Source organism: Mustela lutreola, chromosome 5, assembly GCF_030435805.1.
Source record: "Mustela lutreola isolate mMusLut2 chromosome 5, mMusLut2.pri, whole genome shotgun sequence".
In the NCBI taxonomy this organism is placed as follows: Eukaryota; Metazoa; Chordata; class Mammalia; order Carnivora; family Mustelidae; genus Mustela; species Mustela lutreola.
In genome coordinates this window covers 133,150,457-133,161,737 of record NC_081294.1, presented here as the reverse complement: position 1 = coordinate 133,161,737, position 11,281 = coordinate 133,150,457, and positions in this window count along the sequence as shown.

The following is an 11,281-nucleotide window of genomic DNA, read 5'->3' as shown; positions in this document are numbered from 1 at the left end:
CATTTTCTTCTTCGCTCTTACTACTAGAAAGCTTAGGGCTGATAATACACGGCCTATTCTCTGCTACCTTGGGACAATCATTTCATATCCGAACCTGACCCCTGAATTTACCTTATTTTTAATTTTTTCATTCTATTATGCTATGTCACAGTTGTCTAAAATATTCAAAAGCCTTTGGTAATGAAGATGCATAAATAAATTATGTACATATATCTCTTTGTAAGTAATTTTTCAGGTCTTTTAACATAAATGGGGTTTTTAAAAATGAAAACTCAAGAATAGACAGTAATTCTTTTATAATAATTGTGTGAGTCTTGTTTCAGTAAACCAAGTGGTATGTATTGCTTCGAGGAAATATATGTACATCAATAGGGCAAAACAAATTGCCAAGAAACCAATACTTGGTTTGTATGTATAATATTTCATGTTTATATATGACGATTTAGTGTAAGAGAAATGTAGTATCATATCTTTTTTTTTAATTTTTATTTACTTATTTGACAGAAAGAGAGAGTGAGAGGAAGTACAAGCCGGCAGAGCCGCAGGCAGAGGGAAAGAGAGAAGCAGGCTCCCCAACTGAGCAGGGAGCCGATGCAGAACTCAAACCCAGGACCCTGGGATTATGACCTGAACAAAAAGCAATGTTTAACCAACTCAGCCACCCAGGTGTCCCTGTAGTATCATATGTTAATGGGAAAAGAACAAATACTTAATAAACAGTGCTGGAATAACTACATTACTATTTTGAAGAAAAGATTTTTACCTCCATCAAATAAATCTTCTGATGGCTTAAAGAGTCAAATGTTAAAAATTAGCCTCAAAGAAATGAGAAGAAAATATATTCAATTCTTATCAGATCTAGATTTTTGGAATGTCTTTTAATGAATTAACCAAAAATGGGACACCTGGGTGGCTCAGCTGTTAAGTGTGAGCCTTCGGCTTGGGTCATAATCCTGGAGTCTTGAGATCCAGCCCTGCCTCGGTCTCCCTGCTCAGCGGAAAACCTGCTTCTCCCTCTCCCACTCCCGCTGCTTGTGTTCCCTCTCTTGCTGTCTCTCTCTCTCTCTCTCTGTCAAATATATGAATAAAAAATCTTAAAAAAATAATTAACTAATGTAAGAATCAAAATAGAAAAGGGAGGTGGATTGGTCATAAAATGGAAAACTTTTCTATACAAAAAAAAAATCTCAATTGGTAAACAATATACTGGGAGCCATTATTTGATATGAAATATGCTAGTTCAAAACATAAAATCTTTAATATAAAGATGTTAAAGGAGGGGAACCCGGGTGACTCAGTGGGTTAAGCTGCTGCCTTCAGCTCAGGTCATGATCTCAGGGTCCTGGGATCGAGCCCCACATCAGGCTCTTTGCTCAGCAGGGAGCCAACTTCCCCCTCTCTCTCCGCCTGCCTCTCTGCCTGTTTGTGATCTCTCTCTCTGTCAAACAAATAAATAAAATATTTTTTTAAAAAAAGATGTTAAAGGAAAAAAAATAAGACAAGCACTAACATGATTACAACTGTGGGTTAAGAGCTATAACAAACTAGAAAAACAAAACTGACAAAGGGCCTTTAAGGAAAATCTTTCCACATTCCTCTCTCTGTTTCCCTAGAAACAGTCTGTGGTGAGTCAGAGAGTCATGTTATCAGGATTTCGAGGGAGCCTCATGCAGAACAGTGAAACACTGGATGTATCCTTAATGTCTGACAACAAAGGAAAGAAGTAATCAAATAAATGTCAAAGATAATGTAAGAAAGTGGGGGGAGATTTCATAGACTATTTCAAAAATACCTTTAAAAAACTGATAACTTAGGGACGCCTGGATGGCTCAGTGGGTTAAGCCGCTGCCTTCGGCTCAGGTCATGATCTCAGGGTCCTAGGATCGAGTCCCGCATCGGGCTCTCTGCTCAGCAGGGAGCCTGTTCCCTCTCTCTCTCTCTGCCTGCCTCTCCGTCTACTTGTGATTTCTCTCTGTCAAATAGATAAATAAAATCTTTAAAAAAAAAAAAACAACTGATAACTTAAAAACCAACTTTAAAACGCTAAGTATGATTCCAAGACTATGTATGTAAATAAATAAATTAACAGGCAATAGGAGCATAAGTAGTTTTTTTTTTTTTTTGAGCATAAGTATTTTTTAAAACTGCCTTCCATTTTTTTCAATTATCTACAAGGTATATATGTGAATTTAACAGGCAATACCAAAATTTCTTGGACTTCAAGAAATTTTAAGAAGAAAAAAGAAAATTCGTTTCCTTCATACATTTCCCTGATCTTCAGAGAGAAAAGCAGAGGAGGGAAAAAAGTATATAGAAGAGGACTGTATTTAAGCCTCCTGTTCCCAAAGCAACCTCAGAAAAGATGTCCCCTCAAACTGATATCTCTTATTTGGGAACACAGCCACTGAATGGGGTCTTGCACAGCCTGAATATAGCCATGGGCTCCTTCAGCTGCTGGAGGGAGGGTGTAGGACAGTGACCACCTGTTCTCCGTGGAATCTCAGTTCCCTGGTCTCCTTGCAGCCTTTTCCAGCCAGGTCAGCTTCACAGAATGAGGGAGCATCGGAGGACGTAACTAAACTTGGTTTAACACCAGACTTGACACTGAGGCGCTGATGATAAATGCCGGCCTGGCTCATGGAGAGGCTACGTAGAGTCTTAACAGCACGGCTGTGCTCTAGGTTCCCCCTTCTCCCTGTCTCCCTCTAGCTGAGTGATCACAGCGAAAATCCCTAACCTTCTGCGTCTTTGTTTCTTCAACTGTGAAGGAGAGATTATAATTTCTACCTCATAGTGCTGTGAGCAGGGCCTCTATCCAGATGCCATATACTGGTATAGCTGTATTGATGATTAAAATACTGAAATTCTTCAGTACCAGTTGGCAAGTAACTGGTGCCCTAGGCCCTCCAGTGTTCCCCATGGTTTCTACTTGCCTTCTCCATATTCTTCCAACTAAAGGCACTGGGGCCTCCAGGGTCCTGCCTCAATTCGATTCCAGGGTGCCATTGGAATTATCCGTAAAGGTGCCTTATTGTCGTTAGTGTGAATATTTTCTCTGGTTGTGGGAATTAAATATGAATGAGGTGATTCACATGGGTGAGATCATAGACTGAGGAGATTGGGAGCTTTTTTTCAAGAAACATATATGCGCAGTAATCTTCTCAGATCAATAGGATGTTTTGCCCCTTGGGACTAAGCTACAATCCCCTACAAAGGTGAGGAAGATTGAGGAGAAAGGGAAGAGCACTGACTGGTATGACCCAGAAGCAACTCTCTGGCCTTTAAGCACTGCCTCCCCTGAGTTCAGAGGAGTGGGCAAGGTCAGCCATGCATTAAGCCACATTATTTAATCACCACAAGTGACCTGCTTTAGCCTTGTTACTTGCACAGGAAGAACAAAACTCATTTATTTTTACAATAAAAATAGTTTTTCTGAAGATAAATACACAGCCTTAGATTTTAATAGATCATCTGAGAGTTTTTGACACTGATAAAGTTTAGGAGTTGAACTTCTGGCCCATCTCGCTTCAGGCCTGGGCTGACAACTCTTCAGAAAATAGCCTCTAAGGGGGAAAAAAAAAAAACCCTCTTAATTTATGATTCTGGTCTTTTCTTGAGGGCATTTTGTCCATTCTTCAGAAAAGACAAGCCTAGGACAGTCTGCTCAGAGATATTTCATGGGAGTGACCACTAATTCTGGTAGAAACCCCTTATAATGGACAATCAACACTCTTACCCTTCTCCAAAACATTTTTTTCCTTGCCCTTTTATACGAAAATACTGAGAAACCTTCTGGGTTTATCATCTAACACAAATTTGTTTAAAAATGTCATCTAAATTTTCTGGGAAGTTCGCACATTGATGATACTAATATGATTCCAACTTACACAAAAATTACCTCTTTCTTGTTCGTGATTAATATACTACAAAAAAAATACGTGATATTAAACTGGGGCAGCTTCAGAGCATTGTTATATGGTAGGAGTGAGAATTACACTGATCCAAGTGCATTTAAATGGCATAGAACTCAGATAGTTTTTTTCACATGTTAGATTTCCTGTTGAAATTGTGGCTGTCTTAACACCATATGCCCTCTTCATTCTCAGTCCTTGTGAAGTCCCGGGGAAAAGAGAACAATCCAAATTCTGTGTTCATGTCTTTTGGGGGCACTTAATTTGCATGCCTGTTGTACCAGTTTGGAAACCTAAACTCCAAAGGCTCTAGTACCCCTGAAGACAGTCTCCTAAACTACCACTGTTTCGCTTTGGCTTTGTTTTTTCCTCTCCAGGATTAGAAAACCTTCTGAACCTCATAACCAGAGTTTGGATGAGGGCAACTTGCACTCTTCACAGGTGTTCTTGTCTGTGACAAAGGACAAATTAAGTCTCCAAAATACTCATCTGCTAGCTTTTTCTGATGACTTCTATTTCAAGGTCTTCTCTCTCTAATTAGCCTCCCCAAATGGACTGTTTAATGCATAACTAATCTTGAACTTGCTCTTTTCTCTGACTGAAGAGAAAATTGCACTTCATTTTGTTGAGCTATGGTGCTTATGTTGCACATTTATCAACGAGTGATATTTTAGAATTCTAGATGGCAGCTGTTCAGAGTTTCCTCATTGGCAATATTAGATTGGGAATTACTAATGATGAATATATAAACCCTCTTTAATATACAGTCTAATCAAAATTTTTCTAAATATTTAGCTTCTTAAATTCAAATTATTTTCCAAAGTATATTAGTCTAACATGAACAAGAAGCATTCTTTTTAGGGTCTAGAGGAAAGTTGAAACATTTATAATGTTTGTCATATGGCCAAATAAATCACTGATAACAATATAATGCAGTGTGTTGATTTTAATATCTTCCTAGCTCTGCATCTACATTATTTTAATCTATTTCTATTAGTTTCTTTTCAACAGTAAATAAAATACTTAAAAAAAAAACCCCTTAGTCTGAAAAAAAAATGGCTATGTTTGCTTTCTGTTGTTTTCCCAAAGTCATTTTTTATTTTTATTTATTTTTTTCCAAAGTCATTTTTTAAGTTTGCTTTTGTTTGTTCTTTGACTGCAAGTAAAGAATTGGAAAAAAATATGTACATACAAGCTGAAATACACTGGCATAGAGTTCACAGCATGAATACTTTATACCACACTTATGTAGGCAACAAACAACAGGGTCTTTCTGTGCCCACAAAGCAGGCAGGGTTCCGTTGAAGTGAGCAAGACTCTGTGGAAGGGCTGGAGGACAAGTACTTGGGGGACCAAGAGCCCAGGGTATTGGAAAAACTTGCCTAATGTTCCTTTCTAAGAGCTATATCTCTTACCTTTTAATAGGAGCCTTGAGCTGAATAGTCAGTTGGCACAAAACCTAAAAATCCTCAGGTTTGGGGTTGGGGAGATAGCAGCCAAGGAAATATCAAATCGGAGAGAGTCACAGAATCAAAGGATGAAGAATGGTACAAAATAGGTGCTGTGGGGTTGACGTCACAGGAGAGGATGTTAAGAGGTAGAGGAGGGGAGGAGAAGGTCCAAAACATAAGGAAACCCAGAGGTGGACAAGCCCCCAGAGGTTATGTCTTTACCACCTCACCCCCAGGTGCATAGATTTGTCACCAACTGAACACCACAGGAAGGTAAAATGGAATGCAGTTGAGTCTGGGCTCTGGGACAATAGCTGGAAACTGCCCCCTAATTCCAAAATGATGCACAGAACTACCTCTGCAGGAATTTTAATGGACATGGTTCAAATCCAGTTTTACCTTTCTCAAAAGAAAATAAAAAAATTAAATACCCGGGGAATAGCAATTAGAGAAAAACATTTTTCTTTCTAGAATTTATTTTTTATTTTTTTATTTTTTTGGACACAGAGAGAGAGAGAGAACACAAGCAGGGGGAGCAGAAGGCAGAGTGAGAGGGAGAAACAGACTCCCCGCTGAGGAGGGAATCAGATGTGAGGCTTGATCCCAGGACCCTGGAATCATAACCTGAGCTAAAGGCAGATGCTTAACCGACTGAGCCACCCAGGCACTGGGAGAAAAAAAATATTTCTTTAGAGAGATTTGCTGCATTTCTGAATCTCATCCCTTCCCACACCCTGTGCCTTCTCCAACCCCAGTTGGGAGACAGTGTTGCTTTCTCCTGTGTCATTTCTCCACGTCTAGTGAGGGGGCTTAAAGCAGAACACAGGTGGAAGCTTCATTGTGATCTCTGACACCAGGTTAGCACGAAACTAGTGTCTGAGAAATATACAAGTTAACTATGGGGATGAGGCTTGGTGCTAAAGGGTGGCTAAAGGAAAAATGGACTGTGTTTTGGGAAGACAGTGCACTCAAGAAAGGAGAGGCACAACAAGATACCCAGAGGGCAGGGGGAGGAAGCCATAGTTATTAGCAAAAGCATGTACCCACATGGAGGAAAGGGTCAATGAGAGATTCCCAGCAATGGATGATCCCAGAGAACCCAGGAGAATGTCCCGGGACAAAGTCAGCTTTAAGTGTCTCTCAGAGATTAATGCCAGTCCTGGCCTCTCCTTCTTCCCTCTTATTTTGTCAGAGAGCTAGGGAGGATGGTAGAGAGGAGCTTGCACAGTAAGGGTGCCAATAACATCCTACTCACCTTCTCATCTTGGGCCCTGCCAGGTCAAAGCTGGAAGAGGGGAGAATATAACTTTCAGTAAACTTTTTAGTTTTGACTGGATGGACATCCACATGGCAGAATTGACAGACACTACTCTGGAAATAAAAAGCTATTTTACTTCCTGCTGTGTGAGTTCATCTGGGCCAGCCCTTAAATTGGGTTTGCTACATTCGTTGTAAGAGAAAAAAAAATTTCATTGATTTTATTACTGTCCCTTAAAATTCTCATTTGTTCAATGCCAATGATAACATAAAAATGTCCATAAACATATAAACAGGTAAGTGAAAGCAGGTCCTAGAACAACTCTAGAAATGAGAAAACATTCCATGGAGGAGAAGAAGAATTAGGCAAGGTTGAATATCTGCTGGAGACATAAAGACAAAAATCTGCATTGCATTTAGGACAATAGAAGAATGGAACTAGGGACACCTGGGTGGCTCAGTTGGTTAAGCGTCTGCCTTTGGCTCAGGTCACAGGTCCCAGATGGAGTCCCACATCGGGCCCTCTGCCTGCTGCTTACCCTGCTTTTGCCCTCTCTCTCTGACAAACAAATAAAATCTTTTTAATAGAAGAAGAGGAAGAAGAAGAAGAAGAAGAATGGAACTAAAGGAGCCTCTGATGATAGCAAATGGCTCACAGCAACTATATATTTGAAAAGAAATTAACTGGGGCACCTGGGTGGCTCAGTGGGTTAAGCCACTGCCTTCGGCTCGGGTCATGATCTCAGGGTCCTGGGATCGAGCCTCGCATCAGGCTCTCTGCTCAGCAGGGAGCCTGCTTCCCCCTCTTTCTATGCCTGCCTCTCTGCCTACTTGTGATCTTTCTCTCTGTCAAATAAATAAATAAAATCTTAAAAAAAAAAAGAAAGAAAAGAAAAGAAATTAACTCTGGGCAGAATACCTAAACTCCTTTCTTGGGGAAAATTTAATAAAAACAATATACTGACGTGGAACATGCATTCTTCAGTGTATTTTTCAAATAAGAAAGGACTGACCTCTGAAGGTGGACGAGCAGTCTTGATTCTGGGTGAACCTGTGCCTCCTATATAATTTAGGAAATCACCTTCCCAGTACAAAGAAAAGTTGTATATGGGTTTGGGTAAGAATCTGTTCTTTTAGAACCTCATCACTGGAATGTGCTAATCATCGAAATTCTTAGGTCACTGGACTGAGAATGTAACTCCTAGCTAACGGAGTTTAATGACCTAGTCAGATTCACATGAACAATAACCATATAAGCAATAGCTTTAGGAGAATCATGGAGGTGGAGTGTGGGAGAAAAAGGAGCATCATGAGACTATAAATCAAGATCAGGGGAGGTGCAAGATGGTGGAGAAGTAGGAGACCTGTGTTTCGTCTGGTCCCAGGCATTCAGCTAGATAGTTATCAAGCCATTCTGAACACCTACAAACGCAACAGGAGATCAAAGAGAAGAACAGCAATTCTAGGAACAGAAAAGCGACCAGTTTCTGGGAGGTAGGACATGCAGCGAACTGAATCCAAGGCCACATACAGGAAGAGAGGCCACAGGGGAGGGGCTGGCTCCTGGTAAGTGGTAGAGCAGCAGAACACAAAATCGGAACTTTTAGAAGTCTGCTCCACTGAGGGATGTTGCTCCAGAGGCTGAGCCAGAGGTGGGGGGTGTGGGTAGAGCCCTTGCTGGGACAGTGTAGTCTCAGGACCTGCGGGGTCACAGAAAGATCAGGGGCATCTGAGTGTGGCAGAGCTGCCAGGTATCACAGCGGGGAAGCCAGCTGCAGAGACAGGGCCGAAGAGTGAGCTCTCTGCTCAGGGTTACCTTAAACCATGATCCAAGGCAGAGTTGGGCTGCTGCTCTTCAAGCAGGGACCCTACAAGTGGCAGATTCAGAGAGACCCCCTCCTTCCTCCTCCAGGATCAGTGGTGCAGGAGTGGGTGGCAGGAATCTGCAGGTTTGGAGACTCCAAACATGGCCAAGCGCCAGAGACAGAAACACTCAGTACAGGCTGGGTGAGCACAGAGTGCAGCCAGAGATAAGGGAGATGGGAGTAATTGATCTCTTTTCTCTGAGGGTGCACTGAGGAGTGGGGCCCTGAGCTCTCGGCTCCTCCAGGTAGGAAATAGGGAGGCCACCATTTTCATTCCTGTCCTCCAAAGCTTTATGGAAACTGTTCAGGGAACAAATGCTCCGAGAGCGAACTGGAGCAGATTATTTAGTCTTGCCCTGACAAGGGTGGTGCAATTCCACCTCAGCCAAAGACATTTGAGTATCACAGCAACAGGCCCCTGCCCCTGAAGATCAACAAAAACATCCAGCCAAGACAAAGTTCACCAATCAATGAGAACTTTAAAACTTGAGAGCTACTGGAGTACAACACATAGAATTCATGGCTTTTTTCCCCATGATTCTTCAGTCATTCAAAGTTAAATTTTTTTAATTTTATTTTTTCTTTTTCTATTTTTTAAAATTGTCCTCTTTCCTATTTTAACATTTTTAACAATTTTATCTTATCAATACCTTTTTAAAAGTCTTTTAAAATTTTCATTGTTATAGTCCTATTCTTTCCCTTCATTGTATTTAACCTTATTTTTTGTATACATGTAGGTTTTTCTTTCTTTAAAATTCTGGGATAAAGTTTCTTCTAACAGATCAAAATATACCCTAAATCTAGCACATGGCTTTGTTCTAGTCTCCAGCCTGATCACATTCTTTCTCTTTTTTCTTTTTTCAACAAACTTCTAATCTTATCAATTCCTTTTTTAGAATCTTTAAAAATTTTCATCTTTCAGTTATATTCCATCCCTTTATTGTGTTTACCCTTATTTTTGTACATATATGTTTTTCTTTTCTTAAAATTTTGGGAGGCACTTTCTTCTAACAAACCAAAATACACCCAAAATCATGTATATATATATTAGTCTGGTGTTTTATTCACCAGTCTAATATATATATATATACATTTCCCCCTTCTTTCTCCCCCCCCCCCCACAAGGTTTCAGGTCTCTTCTGACTTGGTTAATGTATATTTTTCTGCTACCCTTCTAGTATTTTGTTCTCTCATTCATCTGTTCTTATCTGGATAAAATGACAAGGTGGAAAAATTCACCTCGGGGCGGGGGGGAAGGAACAAGACGCAGTACAAATGGCTAGGGATCTAATCAATATAGACATCAGTAAGATGTCAGAACTAGAGTTCAGAATGACAATTATCAAGGTGCTAGATGGGCTCAAAAAAATCATGGAAGATACTAGAGAAACCTTCTCTGGAGAAATAAAAGAACTAAAACCTAACCAAGTTGAAATTTAAGAAGTTATTAATGAAGTACAATAAAAAGTGGAGGCTCTTACTGTTAGGATAAATGAGGCAGAAGAGAAAATTAGTGATACAGAAGACCAAACGATGGAGAATAAAGATAAGAAAAAGAGAGACAAACAACTACTGGACCATGAGGGTAGAATTCGAGAAATAAGTGATACTGTAAGATGGAACAATATTAGAATAATTGGGATCCAAGAAGAAGAAGAAGAAAGAGAGAGAGGGGCAGAGGTATATTGGACCAAATTATAGCAGAGAATTTCCCTAACATGGCAAAGGGAATAAGCATCAAAATCCAGGAGACACAGAGAACACCCTTCAAAATCAATAAAACTAGGTCTACACCCTGTCATTAAATAGTAAAACTTACAAGTCTTGGTGACAAAGAGAAAATCCTGAAAATAGCTCTGGACAAGACGTCTGTAGACTACAATGGTAGAAATATTAGATTGGTGGCATACCTTTCTACAGAGACCTGGCAGGCCAAAACTGACTGGCAGGATATATTCAGAGCACTAAATGAGAAAAATATGCTCCCAAGAATACTATATCCAGCTAGGCTGTCATTGGAAATAGGAGAGATAAAATCTTCCAGGACAAAGAAAAACTAAAAGAACTTCCAAACACCAAACCAGACTTACTGGAAATATTGAAAGGGGTCCTCTAAGCAAAGAGAGAGCCTAAAAGCAACAGGCCAGAAAGGTACAGAGACAATATATAGTAACAGTCGCCTTATAGGAAATACAATGGCACTAAATTCATATCTTTCAAAAGTTACCCAGAATGTAAATGGGCTAAATTCCCAATCAAAGGACACAAGGTAACAGAATGGATAAAAAACAAGACTCATTGATATGCTGTCTATAACAAACTCATTTTAGACCCAAATACACCTCCAGATTTAAAGGGAGGGCGTTGAAAACCATTTACCATGCTAATGGACAACAAAAGAAAGCTGGAATGGCAATCCTTATTTCAGATAAATTAGATTTTTAAGTGAAAGACTATAATAAGGGATGAGGAAGGACAGTATATCTCTTAAAAGGTCTGCCCTACAAAAAGATCTAACAATTTTAAGTATCTATGCCTCTAACATGGGGGCAGCCAATTATATAAACCAATTAATAACAAAATCAAAGAAACACATCAACAATAATAAACAATAATAGTAGGGGACTTTAACACCTCCCTCACTAAAATGGACAGATCATCTAAGATAAAGATCAACAAGGAAATAAAGGCTTTAAATGACATACTGGACCAGATAGACATCACAGATATAGTCAGAACATTCCATCCCAAAGCAACAGAGTACACATTCATCTGTAGTGCCTATGGAACATTATTC